The 19,079-nt window shown below is 41.0% G+C and overlaps 1 protein-coding gene across 4 annotated transcripts in view; it reads right to left on the bottom strand.

The window, feature by feature from the left end:
• SNTG1 (syntrophin gamma 1) overlaps nucleotides 1-19,079 on the bottom strand; it is a 229,955-nt gene that overhangs the window by 142,577 nt on the left and 68,299 nt on the right. For 3 of the 4 annotated variants that reach the window (XR_014222181.1, XM_082233854.1, XM_082233853.1), the window contains one exon: nucleotides 7,310-7,442. The exons of the other annotated variant lie outside the window; for it this stretch is intronic. The gene's annotated coding sequence lies outside the window, so the exon portion shown is untranslated. The remainder of the gene's footprint in view (nucleotides 1-7,309; nucleotides 7,443-19,079) is intronic. 4 annotated transcript variants of the gene reach the window in all.

Genomic DNA, 19,079 nt, shown 5'->3' with positions numbered 1-19,079 from the left:
AGTCCTGCTGAATTTACTCTCATGTGGCAAGAAATCTGAATTATAGATTCAAAACCACAGGGTTGGATCAAGACTGAGGACCAAACTACATGCTATGCTTAATGGGTAGTTCTTTTCCACCACTTCTTCATTTTTTTAATGAACTACAGTCATGAAGTAGGGGGCATACCCTACAAGGAATGCGGTACATAGGGAGGGGAGACTTATCTCTTCTCTCCAAACTGTGATCAGAATTGAAACTGGCTGGCTGCCCATTCTAACACGGCTAGAACGCTTAGGGGGAAAGCTTTCAATTGACACCAGCAGGAAGCTTTTCCCAAGAACTCTAGCAATAAAGGAGATTTTCACTTGTCCTTCCTAGTACACTGCACTTCCAGAAAGGATTGCCATGCCTCCTGCATGCCTATAATTAATAGAAGTAAAACAAGCCAAGTAGCTATGTGCTAGATGTTGCCTTGGTTCATATGTCCTGCTATACCGATCTATGGCTTAGTATGACGATGTCAGTGTGCAGGCTCCAGGGAGGAGATTACAGCCTCTGTCATTCTGCTGTGGTGCTGAATTGTGCTAAAGCACAATTTGGCATATAGTACATTGTCCACATCCAGGCTGGTGGCTTATCTATCTGTACATGAACCGGAAGCTTTAACAAAGATTTCTCCTGTGGTTTATGGTTTGTGATTTTTCTGGCCAACCATGGCTTAGATCTTCAGTGCAGCATAGCAGCAGAAGGACCAGAGAGGAGCAAAGAGGCTGGTTTAGTGTGACAACTGAACTAGGCCATTAAATATTGTATGTCACATAGGTACACTTAGTTCCTATTGAAATCACTTAAAATAGTCATGGCCAACTCGCAACACTGATTTCAAATGGGACTAAGTATGATTAACTTAGAGTGGTAGTCATCTAAGTTTTAGCCATCTAGTAAACTTACTGAAATTAATTGAGCTGACTTAAACATATTACTCAGTTTCAAAACTTGGTTGACTATCACCCATAACATAAAATTCACTAATAAGGGCCAAACAATGCTGTGCTAAATGCATAATGATGATGATGATAGTAGTTAAGAAAGGTAAACGGATGGTGTTGATTGTTTTAGAGATCACAGTGGGGACTGGAGGTTTACAGTGGTACCTCGCAAGACGAGTGCCTCGCAAGACAAAAAACTCGCTAGACGAAAGGTTTTTCCGTTTTCGATTTGCCTTGCAAGACGAATTTCCCTATGGGCTTGCTTCGCAAGACGAAAACGTCTCGCGACTTTGTTTCCTTTGTCTAAAAACAAAGACATGTTTTGTTTATAAAGTTAATTTATTTTCCCTTCAATTTTTGAACTGCTCTTTACAAAATGTGTGACTTTAAAGAGCAGTTAATAAACTGTTGTTGTACCAAATTTGGCTTTGTTTGGACTTTTTTTGACCATAGGAAAGCATTAATTGAATTTCAATGCATTCCTATGGGATTTCGTGATTCGCAAGACGAAAAATTCGCTAGACGACAAAACTTGCGGAGCGAATTAATTTCGTCTTGCGGGGCACCACTGTATTCCCTTTCCTCCTTAACTGCAAGTGTGATAAAAAATCTGCCCAGAATTACAAGGTTTAGAAAAATTGCTGTTGTTGTTTTAAAAAAGCTCTCATAGCCATACTGAAGAGTGAGGGAAGATTCTTTTTGGGGGTCACAGCTTGGGGTGAATGGGTTAACTCTCCTCTCCCTATGTGCAGTGAAAGTCCACACAATCAAGCAAGTGCAAGATGTAGTTTGGCCCCGAGTCTATAACATCTAGAAATCATCCCACATCTTTTCCATATTGCTTCACTGCTGAGAAGTCTCTCTTCCGAGCAAATGTCCACCTGCAGTATCATTGCCACAGGCTTTCTTTCTTGCTTACTTACTTCCTGATTTGCTTGAACTGGCCCTGCACCATCTTTTACAAAACCCTGAGAGAAATCTGAACCATGTTTAATCTTTTAAATGTGGTCATTTGTTTCCAGTGGCCTTGACACTCTGCTGGCTTGATCCTAGCCTCAACAGGATTTCCTGCTACTTAGCCTGCTCACTTCACAAGCTTGCTTTAACACATGAAAGAACTGAGGCTTGAGAGAAAGATCAGAGGGATGAAGCTGGCTCCATTACGGAGTATCTGGGCTTGACTCTAATGACCAGGCTGAAAGATCCATTCATTTGGCAGAACTGACAAAGGAGGCATTAAGGGGATAAGACAAAAGGACTCAAAAGACTATGATGAGGGTAGCCAGTTATGAGTTACTAGGACAGACGTTTTCTGCTAAATAACTCAGAAGGAATCACAATTCATCCACCCTACTGATGTTTGCTGCACAGCTACAGTTCTTTCCCTAATGAAATATAGAAATGAAATAGGCAGCAAAGATGTGTAAGGAGAATGTAAGCTAGGTGCCAACTGCAGAGAAGTAATTTGTGATGCTATTATGTTTGTGAGTTACTGGATCATCTGAAAACAGAATGAAATCCACATCATTTCCTGTGTCATTTAAGAGAACTCATATGGGTGAAATGCAGATTTTGCTCAGCATATTTCTCTCCTTTGTGAGCATCTTGAAAAGCCGTGGGAATCCTCCAGGGATGACACAGAAAACAAAACTTTCTCATGCACTGACAATGCAGAAAGGCAAGAGGGGTGGGTGGTTTGAGAATGGATTACACTGGAAGCTGAACCTTCATGCCACCCTGGGCTTCACTGGGAGGAAGGGAAACTTACAAAGTGAATAAATATAAAAATTGAATTTAAAAAGTGGAAAGGTTCTATGAAGAAAGGAGAAAAGCTAGCAGAGGCAAAGAGTTGAGACAAAATATAGCCTTCAAGGAGCAGTAACAGGTGTCAACGAGTGAACCGGCTGTAAATCACACTGTTCAGAGTTAGCAAAAACACAATCTTCACAGATCTGTATGAGTGCCAGCCCTAAGGAGCACAGCAGCGTATCCCCAGTAGGTCTTGCCCCATGGATCAGTTGCGAGACTGAAAGTCCCCACCTCCTTACAGCTGTTTAAGTCACCTTCTCCCAAGGGCTTTCCACAAACAATCAGAAACTATGCCTGCATGAAGCCTGAGCAAGTAAAGTAGAAGCTTTGTGACCACCATGAAGGCCAGCCAATCAGCACTCTGCACAGACAAGACGTTGGTTTGGATGGAATGCAGCTTTGACTTCACAACTGGCTGGCTGTTGTGACAACAAGCACTTCACACCGGTGGGTTTGGGGAACACAAGGAACCTGCCTTATACTGAGTCAGAACATTGGTCCATCTACCTCAGTACAGTGGTACCTCGGGTTTAAGAACTTAATTTGTTCTGGAGGTCCGTTCTTAACCTGAGGTACCACTTTACCTAATGAGGCCTCCCGCTGCCGCCGTGCTGCCGCCACGTGATTTCTGTTCTCATGCTGAAGTAAAGTTTTTAACCCAAGGTACTATTTCTGGGTTAGTGGAGTCTGTAACCTGAAGCGTCTGTAACCCAAGGTATCTCTCTGTACTTTCTTCACAGACTGCTATAGTGATCTGTGAGGCATCAGCACTTACCTGACTTCCCATCCCCATCACTGTGGATTACTGGGAGGGAGAGAGGGAGGCAGTAGAAAGGTCAGTGTGCTGGTGTGAGAACACCAGTTTGGCTCTGCCGGTGGATTTGTGCCCTGCTGACCTTGCTGCTACCTCTCTCCTTCCTGGGAAGTCACAGCATTGCCTATGATGGGAGGTCAGGTAAGTGCCAACACTCTGCTGACTGATTGACAGCAGCTTTCCAGGGTTTCACAAAGGCAGTCTTTTTCCTATGTTATACTAGTATGGTGTGTTTGGAGAGGAGCAGTACCTCTGATGGGGATATGTCATACTCCCTTGGAAGTAGTCCATCCACCTTTGGTCCCCACCCTACACTCTCACCTGTGGCCCCTAGAAGCTGTCAGCATGCAGCTGCGGTCACACAATAACCAGTAAACTTTCCATTGATGCTGAGCTGGACAAGCATATTAGCAAGGCAACTATGGCAATGGCTTGCCTCTCCAAAAGAGTATGGCAGAATGTGATGCAAATGACCAATACCAAGATGAAGGTCTGCGCGTTGAGCACACTGTTTTATGGAAATGAGTCATGGACTGTGGCAATCACACAGGGTCCCCGGACGTTTGATGGTCTGTTGATCCCTGTGCCACCACTGTGCCCGCTTTCCCGCTGCCACCAACCCGTTACTCTCGGGTACACACTGAGTCCAGACAGTTGTTAACATTAAACCAAATAAACAAGTTTCCTTTATAGGCATTAACAAGTTTATGGTTTCAGATAATTTTTCTTGTCAGTTTCTTAACCTTAGTTTCCTTACCGGCCTATACCTTCCTAATGCCTTCTGACTGATTATCCCAACTGTTTAAATGACTCCTCTTAACAGATTCTCTCAGTATCTCACATCAAACTTGCCCAACCCACCAACTTATCCTCCCTCTCCCTTCTCTAACTCCAGACTGATTTCTTAACAACTCTAACTCTAACTCCTCCCCTTGGGTTGCTATTGGTTAATCATTTTACACTTAGTTAGCCCTTTCCTTATGACCCAGTATGATGTCACACACCTAGGAGGGCAAATGCCACATGGACAACTTACATCTGCCAGGAGCAATGCCTCAATGCTTTACATATGTGCTGTGTCAGGAAGATTTTGGGCATCAGATGGCAGGACAGAGATTTGACCGAACAAATATGTGCTCTCCCCAAGCCCACGTCCCCAGCATGTTCACACTTCTGTCTCAGTATCATCTACGCTGTTTTGGTCTGTACATAGAATGCAAGATGGCAGGAACCTCAAGGATGTGCTCTACGCGGAGCTGGCTTCAGGCACTAGGCCTGTTGAGAAGACCACCTCTGTGTTACAAAGATGTCAGCAAACATGACATGAAGGCTGGCAACATTAACCTCATTGCATAGAAATCCCTTGCAGATTATCAGTGTCTAGTGACATAGAGACAGGTCATGGTTCCATAGCAGTGACCAGAGGAAGAAGGACTGCTGGGAGAAGTGCAGAGAGAAGGAATGCCATGGTGCACCTTTAGCAGCAAAACCTGCATCTGCCCCACCTTCAATAAAGCATGTCTCTCCCATATTGGTCTCTACAGCCACAGCTGGTGCTCCAACTCTCCAATGGTTTGACTTTATCCCCCAAAGGTGCATAAGACAAATGGATGCCAACAGCATATATTTACCTAATACATTTCAAAGTCAGCAAAAGATCAGAGTGTAAATTGGATAAATACAGGAGTCTGTGGCATTCCCTTCCTTATGACAGAGGCAGAGCTATGAATTCATACTGGTTCTCCACTAGAAATATGAAAGCAAGTTTTTTGGGGAGGAGGGGGTTGTGCCTTGATTAGCCTCCTTGAAGCTTCTCTAACCTCTCCAGAGAAACAATAATATTTGTTTGAAAGCTTCCATTTTTCTCTGCATGTGTACTGTGAAAAGATGTGACTATAGTTAGCTACCAACAGATGTGTTTTCAACCACTGCTTTTATTTAAAAACTTGGGGGAGATTAATTTAATAAGCCATATGTTTGTTTGTTTTTAAGAAAAAATCTGATCTCTGAACGTTGGAAATCTGTATGTTTTGTTTGAAACATTAGTCATAAATCTATGGGATTTATATAAAACTATAGCATTATTTATGCAAGAGAACTGCCTAGGTATGCAAGTTTGCTTAGCAGCAGTTGGAGAATGTGCTGGGGGAAGTTGCTGATAAAATAATAATCTCTAACACATCTCAGGTCTATTATACAAATTTGCCACTAAATCAGACCTTTTGTGTTTAATCAGCATGCTGTTATCTACTGGCATTTGGTACTCAGGAGATTAGGTATTGACAAATGAAAGCATTTACTTAAATAAGCACACCTTATTTAAGTAAATGTGTTGTATTTGTGCATTTCATTTGCACCAAGTACAATTATCATAGTTTATTAAGTAACCACTACATGCTAATAACTGGAAATAAGTGTGCCATCTTCAAATATCTGAAGGGTTGTCACATGGAAGATGGAACAAGCTTGTTTTTTGCTGCTCCACAGGGTAAGACCTGAACCAACATTACAAGAAAGGAGATTCCAACTAAACATCAGGAAGAACTTTATGGTGGCAAGAACTGTTTGGCTATAGAATGGACTACTTCAGAAGGCGGTGGACCTTCTTTCATTACAGGTTTTCAAGCAGAGGTTGGATGGCCATCTGTCATGGATACTTTAGCTGAGATTCCTGCATTGCAGGGGTTGGACTAGATGACCTTTGGGGTCCCTTGTAATTCAAAAATTCTGTGATCCTGTTATTTGTGTAAAAAAAATTGTGAAGGGAGAAGGAGTAGAATAATTGTTCCTATTCTTTATTTTATTTCTGTACAGCATTGTATCACTTGGACAATTTCCATGGAATACTGTTATCAACTAGGGATTACACATACCACTCATTCATCTTTATCAGTGTTTAATTTAGATTTTATTTCAGATTTCCTGCTCTTTCTTTCAGTGCAAGTCTTTATTTCAGGATTAATTGTGTGGGAGTGGGAATAAACTGTGAATCTTGACTGGCTGGTTAGCACAATTGCTCAGAACTTAATGGTACCTGCTGGAGCTTATTCAGGAAGCAGTTATCTCCCTAAGGCTTCTTAAAATTAAATGAATTCGAAAGGCCACACCATAAGCTTCGCATTGTTGTTGCAGTGCTCATGCACACAGAGCCACACACATATACACATTCTCCCAAGACTCTCCACAGTTCTATCGATGATTCAAGACTGCAACAGCTTGAGGCCAGTGATATTTCCAAGAATCCAACTGGCATCCATAAAAGAAAAGGCATAAATACAGCAAAGAAGAATTCAAGCAAGTAAGTATTGATTTTCTTTTAAAAAAATTGTTGTAGTTACAGTTTGGCCTAAAGAGCAACATGGTGATGGAAGATACCAGGCAAATCCCCAAAATATGCCAGCTAAAAATCCACAAGGGGTTGATCTCCCTCTGAATCTGTACAAGTTCATTAAAACCCCAACACTGCTTCTTTCACATCTCTAGTGACAAATGAATGCCTATTCCAAATTGTGACTGAGCATTTTGTTATAATTTATTGATTAAATATCAACCTTGTCTTTTGACTAAATAATGCTCAATGCACAAGTAAAAAAAAAGTATAAAACAATAAAACAGCAATAAGATGCATTTTTTAAAAAATAACAACATGAAAATTAGGCAGGATAAACATCAATTAAATCAGTAGGCATTAGGAGAAAAATCAATATAACTCACTAAATACTTCCTTGGATGAAGAGAAGAGAGTTCCAAGGGCGAGTAGTGACATTGACAAGACTCTACTTCCAGTCCTGGAAACTAAGGCTCCCCTTGCCGATACCCAAAATGTCACGACCGACTTTAATTGCCACTGTGAACAGAAGGAAGACAGCAAAGTCAGAGCCTGAAAGAGTTCTAGTGTGCTTAATCAGAGGCATGTATCCTAGAACAAAGACTGCAGGAAAACCAGGGGAATTGGCAGACAGTATATGGGACATATATAGTATTCTGCTTTGCAACTAAATAATAGCTACACGTATTTTTTCCATCACATATTCTCTTTCAATACTAGAAATTTTCCAGTGTATCTGATTTGCCATTATAAGAAGCATGCATCAACAAACAAACAGGAGCTCTTAAAAAATTCTTCCAAGAAATGGTTCTAAAGTGCCTTGAAAATAATCATAAAACTGCCAGTGTCACGAGTCCCGTGGAGATGCCATGGAGAGGATGGTGAGAGCCTGAGGAGGAATGGGAGGTGCTATGACCGCTCCACTCTTCAAAAAGAAAATGTGCAGGGAGTGCATTGATTGTCGGATCAATGTCTTAGCTTGTGCTTAGTCAGGTGTCTATTATACCTCTGTACCTCCTGCACCTTTTCACCTGTGCCTTCCCTATGTACTGATCTGATTTACACATTAAAGGCTTTGGCAAAAACAGAGCTGGGAGTTGAAGTTCATCATCTGGCACTGAAGGCCAAGACAGCTATTAGCACATGAAGTTCATTTCTCTGGTTTTAAATAGTTCTTTTAGAATCCAGTTTCTACTGCACTGATTTTACTGCATTCGTTTCCCTTTGTATGAACACTTAACATCGCTGCCTAGACTTCAGCAGCCATTAAGGCATTCTTGATACGTTTCATAATTAAAATATGGAAGAGGAAACCTCCTTGAAGCTACAAACTGAGATTTCATTATCACTAGGAATCACCTCAAGCACAACACTTTTCAATGGTGAAAAGTTATGTTTTCAACAGCATGGCACTGTGTACTGTGGGTGAGATCTAACCACACTGCTGTGTGGTAATAGAAACCAACTCCACTTATGCATCAAGAAATGGGCAGCAATTTCTTCAGACAACAGCCATTTGCACCTTCAGCCTTGCCTCCAGGGGTAATTTTGGAGAGTGTGAAGCCTACCTCTTGAAGGGGGAAGCTAGAATGCTTCCTTGTAAAGAGCACAGTGGAGTCTCTGAATTGCAAGCCCTGTGTAATAAAGGGAAGCATATCCATGTGTGAATTGGCCCGAAGGGTAGCAAAATAAAGCCTCTCAGAATGACAGGAAACATGACTTGTTTTGACTTTGGCCTTGTACCATCTCCAGCTATCCTTCATTCTAGTATCATCTGTAGTAGGACAACTTTGCAGTAACTAAAATTCTTATTAGAAAATTTGGCGTGAAGTTCTAGTAATTTATTTAAGAACAACTGGGATGTTTTTGGAATGTTAGGGATAAATGAAGAAATGCCAGCATGGTTTATTCAATACTTATTTTTGCTTGTGTAACACAATGTTGGAAAATTTAAAGACGGACCACATATTGCAATCTGTCTATATTGTGCATCATGGCTTCATGTATCATTTATGCACTGGTTTAGATAAGCACAATTTTATTATTTCTGCACTGCTTTATAGTGTTTTCCAGCAATCCTGTGTCGCCTTTGTACACATGCCAATATATTATCCATATTTTGTTGCTTGGCCTGAGGAAATTTGCAAATGAACAAAACCAATCCAAAAAGTTAAAATAATATTTTATTAAAATCCAGCCTTTATTTACTTTCCCACACCAAAAGAAGAAGAAGAACTTGCATTCCCTACTTTATAGTATAATATAGCAGCTTCAATCCTTGGCAATTTCCCACATGTAGTTCCAAAAGGGCCTATCAATCCTCTAACACCAACTGGCCCCCAAAAGCCTTTAAGAAAGATGTTCTGTGCTTAGCTATTTGATGTTCATTATCTCCTTTTGCTCCATTTACACCACATTTCTGGAGTGCCTTGAGCTTCTTTCAATAATCCCATCAATCCTCTCATTCGCTGTATGCTTTGTAGTTTTTATGCTTTGACTTTCACCCAGATATTGTTCTTTGTTGCTTTTGGTTTCTGCTTTCCCTTTTTCATGGCAAGAGGAAACCTTCCTTCCTCTCCCCTCCTTTATATCACTTATTGAAATCCCTTTTGCTCCTCTCCCTGTACCAGTTAAAAGAAGTTGTTTAAAATTTTTAAAAAACCCTGAAAATTCAGATCAACCTTTTTTCTTCCTTATACATTCATTCTTATTATTGAATACAAGAATCTAAGTACTCTTCACTTAGAGGCTTCTTAAATGTTAGCTTAACCATAGGAGAACTCCTTTCCAATACACAGCTCCAGCACTGATGGGAGATAACATGTAAGTGACTCAATTGTGTGGGTCTTTCCCACTGAATGGGCATTTCCCATCCTAGCAGGGACCAGTTCCAGAGTTGGGTCCTATTCAATCATTCCCAGCCATGTGATTGGATAAAAAATTTTTTACCTCAACCATGTAGAAATCAACTCATTCAAAATGCAGCTTTGGCATAGTGATAAAGGATGAGGACATGATCAAGCAATGTGCCAGATCATAATCACAGGGAGACATGACAACAGGAGGAACTGGAGTCCAGAATAGAAATTGTAGATATAAGAAACCAATCATGGCTGGGTCTCCTGTCTGCTTCTGGTGCAATTATTAGACCATTTGTTTCAATACTCTGTGTCAATCATCAGAAGAGATTACATTATCACGTTGTTCAGGCTGCATGTGGAAGCAGGGCATATGAGGTCACAGTATGCACAAAGCATTGCATTCCCATTGGAGTCCTGGTCAGTTGTAACTGTCAAAGGTCATGGGCACGTTTGAGACTGCAACACTACACCCAGATGAAGTGCTTTACTATTTACTACAAGTATAATCAATCAGTCTTCTTTATTGGCATACAGAGAATAAAAGAGTATATAAGTTAAAGCGTAAAAGTGGAGTCTGTTCATAAAAAAAGATCCTTTAAGATAAAACTAATAAAGGCATAATGTTAAAAAGTGCCTCTTCAGTCTTGTAGCAACATCAATCAATCAATCAATCAATCAATCAGTTTTATTGTTTGTAGACAATACAGTGGTACCTTGGTTCTCAAACTTAATCCATTCTGAGTGTCCGTTTGACTCCCAAAACCATTTGAAAACCAAGGCGTGGCTTCCCGTTGGCTGCAGGAGCTTCCTGTACTCAATCGGAAGCCACAGAAGCTGGGTCGGACATTGGGCTTCCAAAAAATGTTCGCAATCCGGGACACTTATTTCTGGGTATGCAGCATTCAGGAGCTGATTTGTTTGGGAGCCAAACCATTAGAGAACCAATGTACCACTGTACAATATGAACTCAGCTGAAAAACAGAGAAAAAACATTGCATACACCAGAACAAGGCAAATCTACAATGTCAGCAACTTCTAGCGACATAGTTTTATGGCATCTCTCATAAATTTGCTACTTTCTCTGTGATGTCATGCCTGCAGTAGAGAGGAAACCCCAGAGAAGTCTGAGCAATTTAAGCTTTCTTTCAGCATGGTGTTCAAATATTCATCATGGATTTTTCCATAAAAGGGGCAGTAGACTAAAACATGTACAATGATTTTGACCTGTTTTATACCACAAGGACAATACCTTTGCAGGATCGCGGATGGCATAACGCTAAATCTTGCAAGGGAGAAAGCTCTACGTTGGTGGGGATTGTATAGGTGATGCAAATATGGAGTGGCCTGGCCAAATGAAGGTAGCATCCCTAGCCCCAATGGATGTTTAAATAAAATCACAAATTCACAGCACAATCCTATGCATTTCTACTCAAAAGAAAGCCCCACTGAGTTCAGTGGGACTTACACAAGCAGGCATGTACAGACGGCTGAATTTCCCTTCCCAATACTTATTTTTGTCCATTTTCACTTGCTTCTCCTCATGCCTTGAATTATCTATCCCCTGCTATCCATCACACTTCTGTTCCTTCCCTTAAGACTTTTATTTGCTTCCTTTTCTACTCAACAAGTATTTATCTGATTTATTTTTAAAATGCCAATAAGCATTTCCATTTATTTGTTATTTTGAGAGTCCATTCTTATGAAACTGCATAGTCTTTCCATCATTCCTCCATGTATATTATCTATTAAAAACTGCAAGCCTTCAGGCAGAGACTTGTCATTTTCTGCAACAGAAACCCAGATTGACTACCTAATGTTAAAATGGGTATACTGTTTCATTGCATTTTTTATGTAGACAATCACAATTAATTCCAGTGTGATTTTTGCCTTTAGAAACTATTTTAGTGGCAAAACAATCTGCCAAACACAGAATAGGAAACCAAAAATAAAAATGCAAAACTCAGAAACCTTGCCAATGTGTACTACAGTATGATCAAGAAAAAAGAGGGGGGGAAAGATAACAAGTCTAGCAAAATGGCTCACAGATCTCTAAACCCAATCTCATTATTTAATCCACGTTCCAAGTTCAGAGATGATTAAAATAAAATCATGACATTCAAGGACACAATCACTTTTTACACAAATGATCTTTTGCTTGGATGTGGTTAAAGATGCATGTGTCATTTTCACTGTTTGTGCTTTCTTATGATTGTCACGCACTGCCAACTCTGTAGGCACCTTAAATCCATTTTACTACTTGATACAACAAATGTTTATTGTGTTATCCATCAAGGGCATGAATTGCTTTGATAATAGTACAGTGGTAAAAAGGTAAAGAGACCCCTGACCATTAGGTCCAGTCGTGACCGACTCTAGGGTTGCAGCGCTCATCTTGCTTTATTGGCCAAGGGAGCCAGCGTACAGCTTCCAGGTCATGTGGCCAGCATGACTAAGCCACGTCTGGCGAACCAGAGCAGCACACAGAAACACCGTTTACCTTCCCGCCAGAGTGGTACCTATTTATCTACTTGCACTTTGACATGCTTTCAAACTGCTAGGTTAGCAGGAGCAGGGACCGAGCAATGGGAGCTCACCCCATCGTGGGGGTTCAAACCACCGACCTTCTGATCAGCAAGTCCTAGGCTCTGTGGTTTAACCCACAGCACCACCCGCGTCCCTAGTACAGTGGTACCTTAGGTTAAGAACTTAATTCATTCTGGAGGTCTGTTCTTAACCTAAAACTGTTCTTAAACTGAGGTACCACTTTAGCTAATGGGGCTTCCCGCTGCGGCCGCACAGCCAGTGCACGATTTCTGTTCTCATCCTGAAGCAAAGTTCTTAACCCGAGGTACTATTTCTGGGTTAGTGGAGTCTGTAACCTGAAGCGTCTGTAACCCGAGGTAGCACTGTATGTTGAGGTGAATCCAATTGGGGGGCAGATTTTGACAGCAGATTCTACAAGAGTAAGTGGCTTGGGGAAATTGTTGGAGGGGGAGTAGGCTTACCCAGATTCTTTAAAGAACCTAGAAAAGTCCAGAATGCCATTCCTCTACACTGGGTCTTGTGGCACATTCAAGCTTGGTTTAATAACAAATCCATCTTCAATCCTTACTAGTCCAAGCAATCACTGCCATGACCATCCCAAAGGGGGGAGTAAAAATCCATATATGAGGTAGTGAATGTTTTGGGTGTAAAGCATACAAAGGACTAGATGACAACAAGTGATCTATCACAGTAGTAGGAACAATAGTGGAACCTGGTGAATAAATGAGTGAGCAGAAGCATTATAATACAATTTGACATTGGTTGTAGGAATTAGCTAAGAAGGTTTTGCAAACCTCATTGCACTGGAGATAATCAAGGACCAGTCAGACAGGCTGAGTGCTGAGTGTAAGGCTGGAGTAATGCCGATTTAAAATTATTCAACATTTTAAAAGACAATCAACCAGATCTGCTATATTATTAATAGAAGTAACAATGTGCTAGATTAATTGGTTTATACACTCAAAACATTCTCCTATTATGTCAAATTCCACAGGGAACCTAATACCAAGGCATGCAAGTCTCCAAAAACACCACTAACAATAGAACTGTACGTTACAACTAACAATGGAACTGTATTGTTTCTTGCAAATATTTCTTGCAAACATTGGACATTCTTAACCCACACACACAGGAGAACCAGTGGTTGCAGGAACTGAACTACTGAGTCTCTGCTGCAAATTTCTCTTCTCCCTTATTACCTTGGCAACTGTGAGTTTCATAATATTTCTACCCTGCAAAAATACAGGACTCTTATACACACATTTTTGCAAAGCAGTTTCTCCTAATATAATACATTTTATTGTCCTTTTCACTAATATATTCATTATGTTGACATCACTCTAGTATATGCACTTTTGTACACAATACTTGATTGGAGAATTGCACTGCAAAATTCAGAGAAATGCAAATTTTGAAGGGGTGTTTGTGTTTTGATTTGCATAATGCAAAGTGTGGATTAAGTAGGTTCTCCTTCAAATGAGAACTCAGTCAGGTTTTTCCTCCATCCTCACCTCTAGGTTATTGTAAAAGTCAAGCTCAAGCAATCTATATAATGCTAAGCCGCTTGACTGCTGGAAGAGATTTTTGTAAAATGAATAATATATAAGGCTATGTTTCAGTCTTCAAATAAACAGATTTTAAATATCATATTTCATTATTTTCATTACAAGACCACAAATATTTGGTTTCAGCTGATGACAAAGGTCTCTCTATCTTTCTAAATAATGGTCTGTGTGTTTTAAAGATTTCACCATACTCCTGAAAAAGCAACTCCATTGAACTAAAAAAAAATCATTTAAAAAACAAACCCTTAGGCTGCAACCCTTTGCACAATTACTTGGGATTAAGTCCTATTGAGCATAGTGGGATTTACTTCTGGTTGAACTGGGTTGGCGGTACCGCTTAACAGTGTATTCAAAGTAACTGCTCTTGCCAAAAGGTTTCTTCCTTCTTAAAAACAGCTACAGGCAATTTTAACTTTGTATTCACGCAACGTGGGTGGCGCTGTGGGTAAAACCTCAGTGCCTAGGACTTGCTGATCTTAAGGTCTGCGGTTCGAATCCCCGCGGCGGGGTGAGCTCCCATTGTTTGGTCCCAGCTCCTGCCCACCTAGCAGTTTGAAAGCACCCCTAAGTGCAAGTAGATAAATAGGTACCACTTTATAGTGGGAAGGTAAACGGCGTTTCCGTGTGCTGCGCTGGCTCGCCAGTTGCAGCTTCGTCACGCTGGCCATGTGACCCAAAAGTGTCTTCGGACGGCGCTGGCTCCCAGCCTCTTGAGCGAGATGAGCACGCAACCCTAGAGTCGGTCACGACTGGCCCGTACAGGCAGTGGTACCTTTACCTTTACCTTTACCTTTATTCACGCAAGAGCTACTGTGCATTATAGCTACTCCCCTTTTACAGTATATAATGGTCTAAGCAAATTGTAACAAGTTCCCAAACAAACTAGGCAGATGAAGTAAGGCACATTTATAGTTTGGGTACCTGAAACTGAGTTGCTGCTGATCAACAAAAACAGTGGGTCCCATGGGTTTATGAATTCAGTTGGTCTGGCTATCCTTTTCTCTTTTTAATCTTTGTTTGTTTGTTTGTTTGTTGTTAATAATATGAAAAATGAGGAAAAATTAAAGAAACTAAAAGAAGAATCCCACAACAGCAAGAGGAACCAGTAAGCAAGCATTGTGCCACCAACTATGGTTATTGGCAATTGTGAGCAATAAGAAGGAATGATGAAAATAACTTCTTTTTTTGCCAAATTGTATTCATTTATTGATTGTGCCACACACAAAAAAAATGGTCTGACCATCCTAGTGAAGACTTGATCTATTCCTATAACAGGGAGTTGGGAGGGCCTCTCCTTCTCCCAGAGGGGAGGGGTTGTGAGCGGGAGCAGCTTCCCGCAGCGGCAGGGAGGCATATTCAGCTCCCTGCTCCTGATTGCCTCTGCTGCCATGGCCAAGCCTTCCAGCTGACCAATAGGGCTGGCTGGTGGGCGGGGCTAGCCGCATTTAAACAGCCATGGCAGCGCTCACTTCCCAGTCAGGTTCCTGCTAATCCTGATATGACTCCCTGCTGAGCGGGGTGGAGTCATGTATTGCTGTTTCATCCAGTGCTTAAGCCAATACTACTCACATGCTGTAACCAATAAAAGTTGTGGCCTAATTTTGCCCATTAACCTAAAATAATGTGTCTTTGTGTCTTATTATAATCCTATGCAGGTGGTGGGTCCTCAACTCACAACCATAGCTTCTAGATGATGTCACATTTCTAACACTCACGATGATTCAGTGGTGACCTGAGTCTGAATGGATGACGATTTAGCAGAAGCAGAAGAATTCTCAAGAAATCTGACAAATCTGACTCTTTAGACTCTGTTTGAAGACCTATTGCATGGTGGTTAAAGAAATTAAAAATGTTTATTTCTCTTTCATCCTCAGTTTTCCAGCTGGGTGGTTGTTGTTGTTGTTGCTGCTGCTGCTGCATTCTAGTACTAAGCTGAGTGTAAGTTTTGCTCACTCCGTAGCCTGCTGTGATACTTTTGCTAGGTTCCTTGAGGATAAAATTGTTTGCATCCATTCTGGCTGCGGGGGGGGGGAATGGGTGACACAATTTATTCTCCTGGACCTGTCAGCAGCTTTTGATATCATTAACCAACCTTCTGGACAAGTGACAGGGCTTGGGGCAACATGCTGTAGCAGTTCCAGACAACTAGAGGCCTGCTGTTCCTTTGTCAGGGAATGCAGTTGTGGAACCCTTCAGAGACCCGGTATCACCCATATTGATCAACAAGGTCAACAACAGTGGTAGCATAATGTTTGCAAAAAAATATGGGAGGAATAGAGACTGGAAGAAAAAGGAATCTATAAAGTAAATGAGGAAAAAATAAAGAGCAGAGGAAGAGGAAGAAAGGTAGGAGGTAAGGGGGGGGAGGCAAATAGGTTTAAATGTTGGAGGAGGTATTAAATCTCCAAAGATAACATAGTAAAATGAAGAAAATTAAGCCAGAGGGAGCATAAGAGACAAAATAAAGGAACAGAAGGTGATAAGGGAGTCATAATTGTATTACTGATAGATTCTATCTTACCAAGAAGGCAAATTCATGAGGAGAAAGGAAGACTGAATAGGAGTAGCAGAAATTGGAAAAAATGGGAATGGGAATTAGAATAAAAAAATACCCCAAGGATTAGATGAAGTAAAAAAGCCATGAAAGATAAGCCTGTTTTGCATATGAAAGAGCCCAGAAATGAAACAAGCGTTAATTTACAGTGCATAAAGTCATGCCGGCAGCAAGTTTTTTGTGAAGGTTGCTCTGTTTCTCTAACATAGACTGTTGGAGAGTATGAAGGTAGGAAAGTGAGGGATGAACAGGCTGTGGAGGAGGGGCAAAATCATCAGAAGGAGGAGAAGAAAGAGCTGCTGTGAAAGAAGCAAGAGCAGAGAATCAAAACCCAAGGACACACAAGGAGTGATAAGGAAGACTGAATAGATCAATAACCACAACAAGAATGAGATGGGGAAAATAGACTTAAAAGAAGCAGATTTCACAAAAGTCGTCAAATGCTGATCAGAAAGAAGAAAGTGGAAATATGATAACCGCAAAAAGCAGCCCTGAGAAGTAATAGCTAACAGTTCAAACCTATGAGTTTTGACTGAGAAGTTAAGTTCCACAGAGTTCAATATGCCTCAGTCCCAGGTCAGTCTTTGCAATCTAAGTTAAGAGCATGGCCAGTTGAGCACATATATGTAACCCCTATGAATGGGTTGGTGAATGGGTTGGTGGAATCATCCAGAGGAGAGTTAGGCGGGAGCTGAAACTTGTTCCACCGAGGAGCTAAAGTTGGGCTCCTATCACCTTGTATAAAGCCTACGTCCCCTTCACTGCAAATTGTAAGATTACCATTTGCCGTGGGTTTCCTGTTGTTTTGGAGCTCAAGCTACAGTGGTACCTCGGATTACAAAAGCTTTGGGTTATGTGTTTTCAGGTTGCAGACTGCAGGAAACCCGGAAGTACCGGAAAGGGTTACTTCTGGGTTTCGCCACTCGTGCATGCGCAGAAGCACCAAATCGAGTCACAAGTGTGGGCAGACGTGGCGCTGCAGGTTATGAATGCTTCAAGTTGTGGACATGCCTCCGTCACAAATTATGGCCGCAACTCGAGGTTCCACTGTATTTGCAAAGCAGCAATTCTGATGCATCCAGCAGCTTTATGCATTGATAGAGGATGGGGAGCCTGTGGCCTTTGGAGTATTGCTAGACTCCAAGAGAAATGATGGGAATTTCAGCTGTGGCCCTGGTTTAATATTCCCAACTCCTTTTCATGACTGCATGGTGGCATAAGAAATGGGCTAACAAGGGTAACTTTGCTGGTGTCAGCATGGCACACATGAAAGAAGATTAGGCTTGAAGGCAACACACTTGAAGGGTAGCACTGGGCAAGTCACTGTTTTCCAGCTCACTTTCAACCCACATCTCACAAAGGTGTTGAGAATGAATTCTCCATTTAAAATCTATGACTAAAGGTGATACATCCAAAAACTTACCAGTTTGTCAGCTCCCAGTTTCAAAATCATCATATAAAACACATTTGAAATACATTTCTATGTTGCAAATTTGCTCACACTGGCAGATTTCTCAACTCATTTCATTTCATCACTGTTTTCATTTCAAGTAATAAGTAACAGTGCAATCCCAGCTAAGTCTACTCAGAAGCAAATCCTAATAAATTGAATAGGGCTGACTCCCAGATAACTGTGCTAGGACTACAGCCTAGCAGTGTTAATAATAATAATTTTGATAATTTTATTATTTATATCCCACCCATTTGGCTAAGTTTCCCAGCCACTTTAGGTGGCTTACAGCATATATATAAACATAATAAAACATCAAATATTTTTTAAAAAAAAAACAGCACAAGCATTTCTGCTTGCCTGTGTGCTGTTCTGGGGATCTTCTGACATATACACCCCAGCCAAAATATGGGGGGGGGCTGCAGGAGGATGAGGAAAGCTGCATTGAGCTAGCAGAAGTCTTTTGTGGGGGCTTCTGCTACTGGTACCAGATAGTTGAATCCAGCCCAATTAAAAATAATAAAAAATAGGAAAAAAATGTGTAGAAAAAGGGAGAGAAAGGTATTATTTTTACAAATTAAGCATGATCATAAAAAGGTAGATAGAATGTACAAAATAAAATATGTCCTTGGCAGACATGTGCATTGGCATGTGGCATCAAAATGCACTTCAGGTTATTCTGACCATGGTTGCCATGGCTTCTCTTAGGTATGACTTAAAAATAACCCATGCCTAAAGTTTAGTGATGGAAACAGAACCACTACACAAAAGGAAAATGTGTGTGGAAAGATGCATGCTGGTGAATCTTGAAATGTACATTACAATAATCCTGCCTCCTGTTAAATCGCTTGCAGCCAGATCCTACGCAAGTTTCCTCAAAAGTAAAGCCCCACTGATTTCACTGGGACGTTCTGTTATATAAGTGTTCATAGAACTGCTGTCTTAGAGGGCTACAAGCATGACTTTTCAAATGTCCTCTTCTGCCTTTGAAATATTGACAAAGGTCAAGTTAGTATTTACTATCAGAGTAATCTTACCTAAATTTCTTCAGGAAACCAAAGATGATCAAAACATAAAAGCAGGAACTAGATCCAAATATTTCAGTGGTCAAGAGTAGGGCTATTACATTTGAACAGGGAGTGGGGTGGACAGTTTCCCCCATTCAGGGACATCTGTCAAGAC

This window comes from Podarcis vaucheri, assembly GCF_965113315.1.
Source record: "Podarcis vaucheri genome assembly, chromosome: 8".
Classification (NCBI taxonomy): domain Eukaryota; kingdom Metazoa; phylum Chordata; class Lepidosauria; order Squamata; family Lacertidae; genus Podarcis; species Podarcis vaucheri.
The sequence above is the reverse complement of the archived record's forward strand: the minus strand, read 5'-3'. Positions and strand labels throughout refer to the sequence as shown.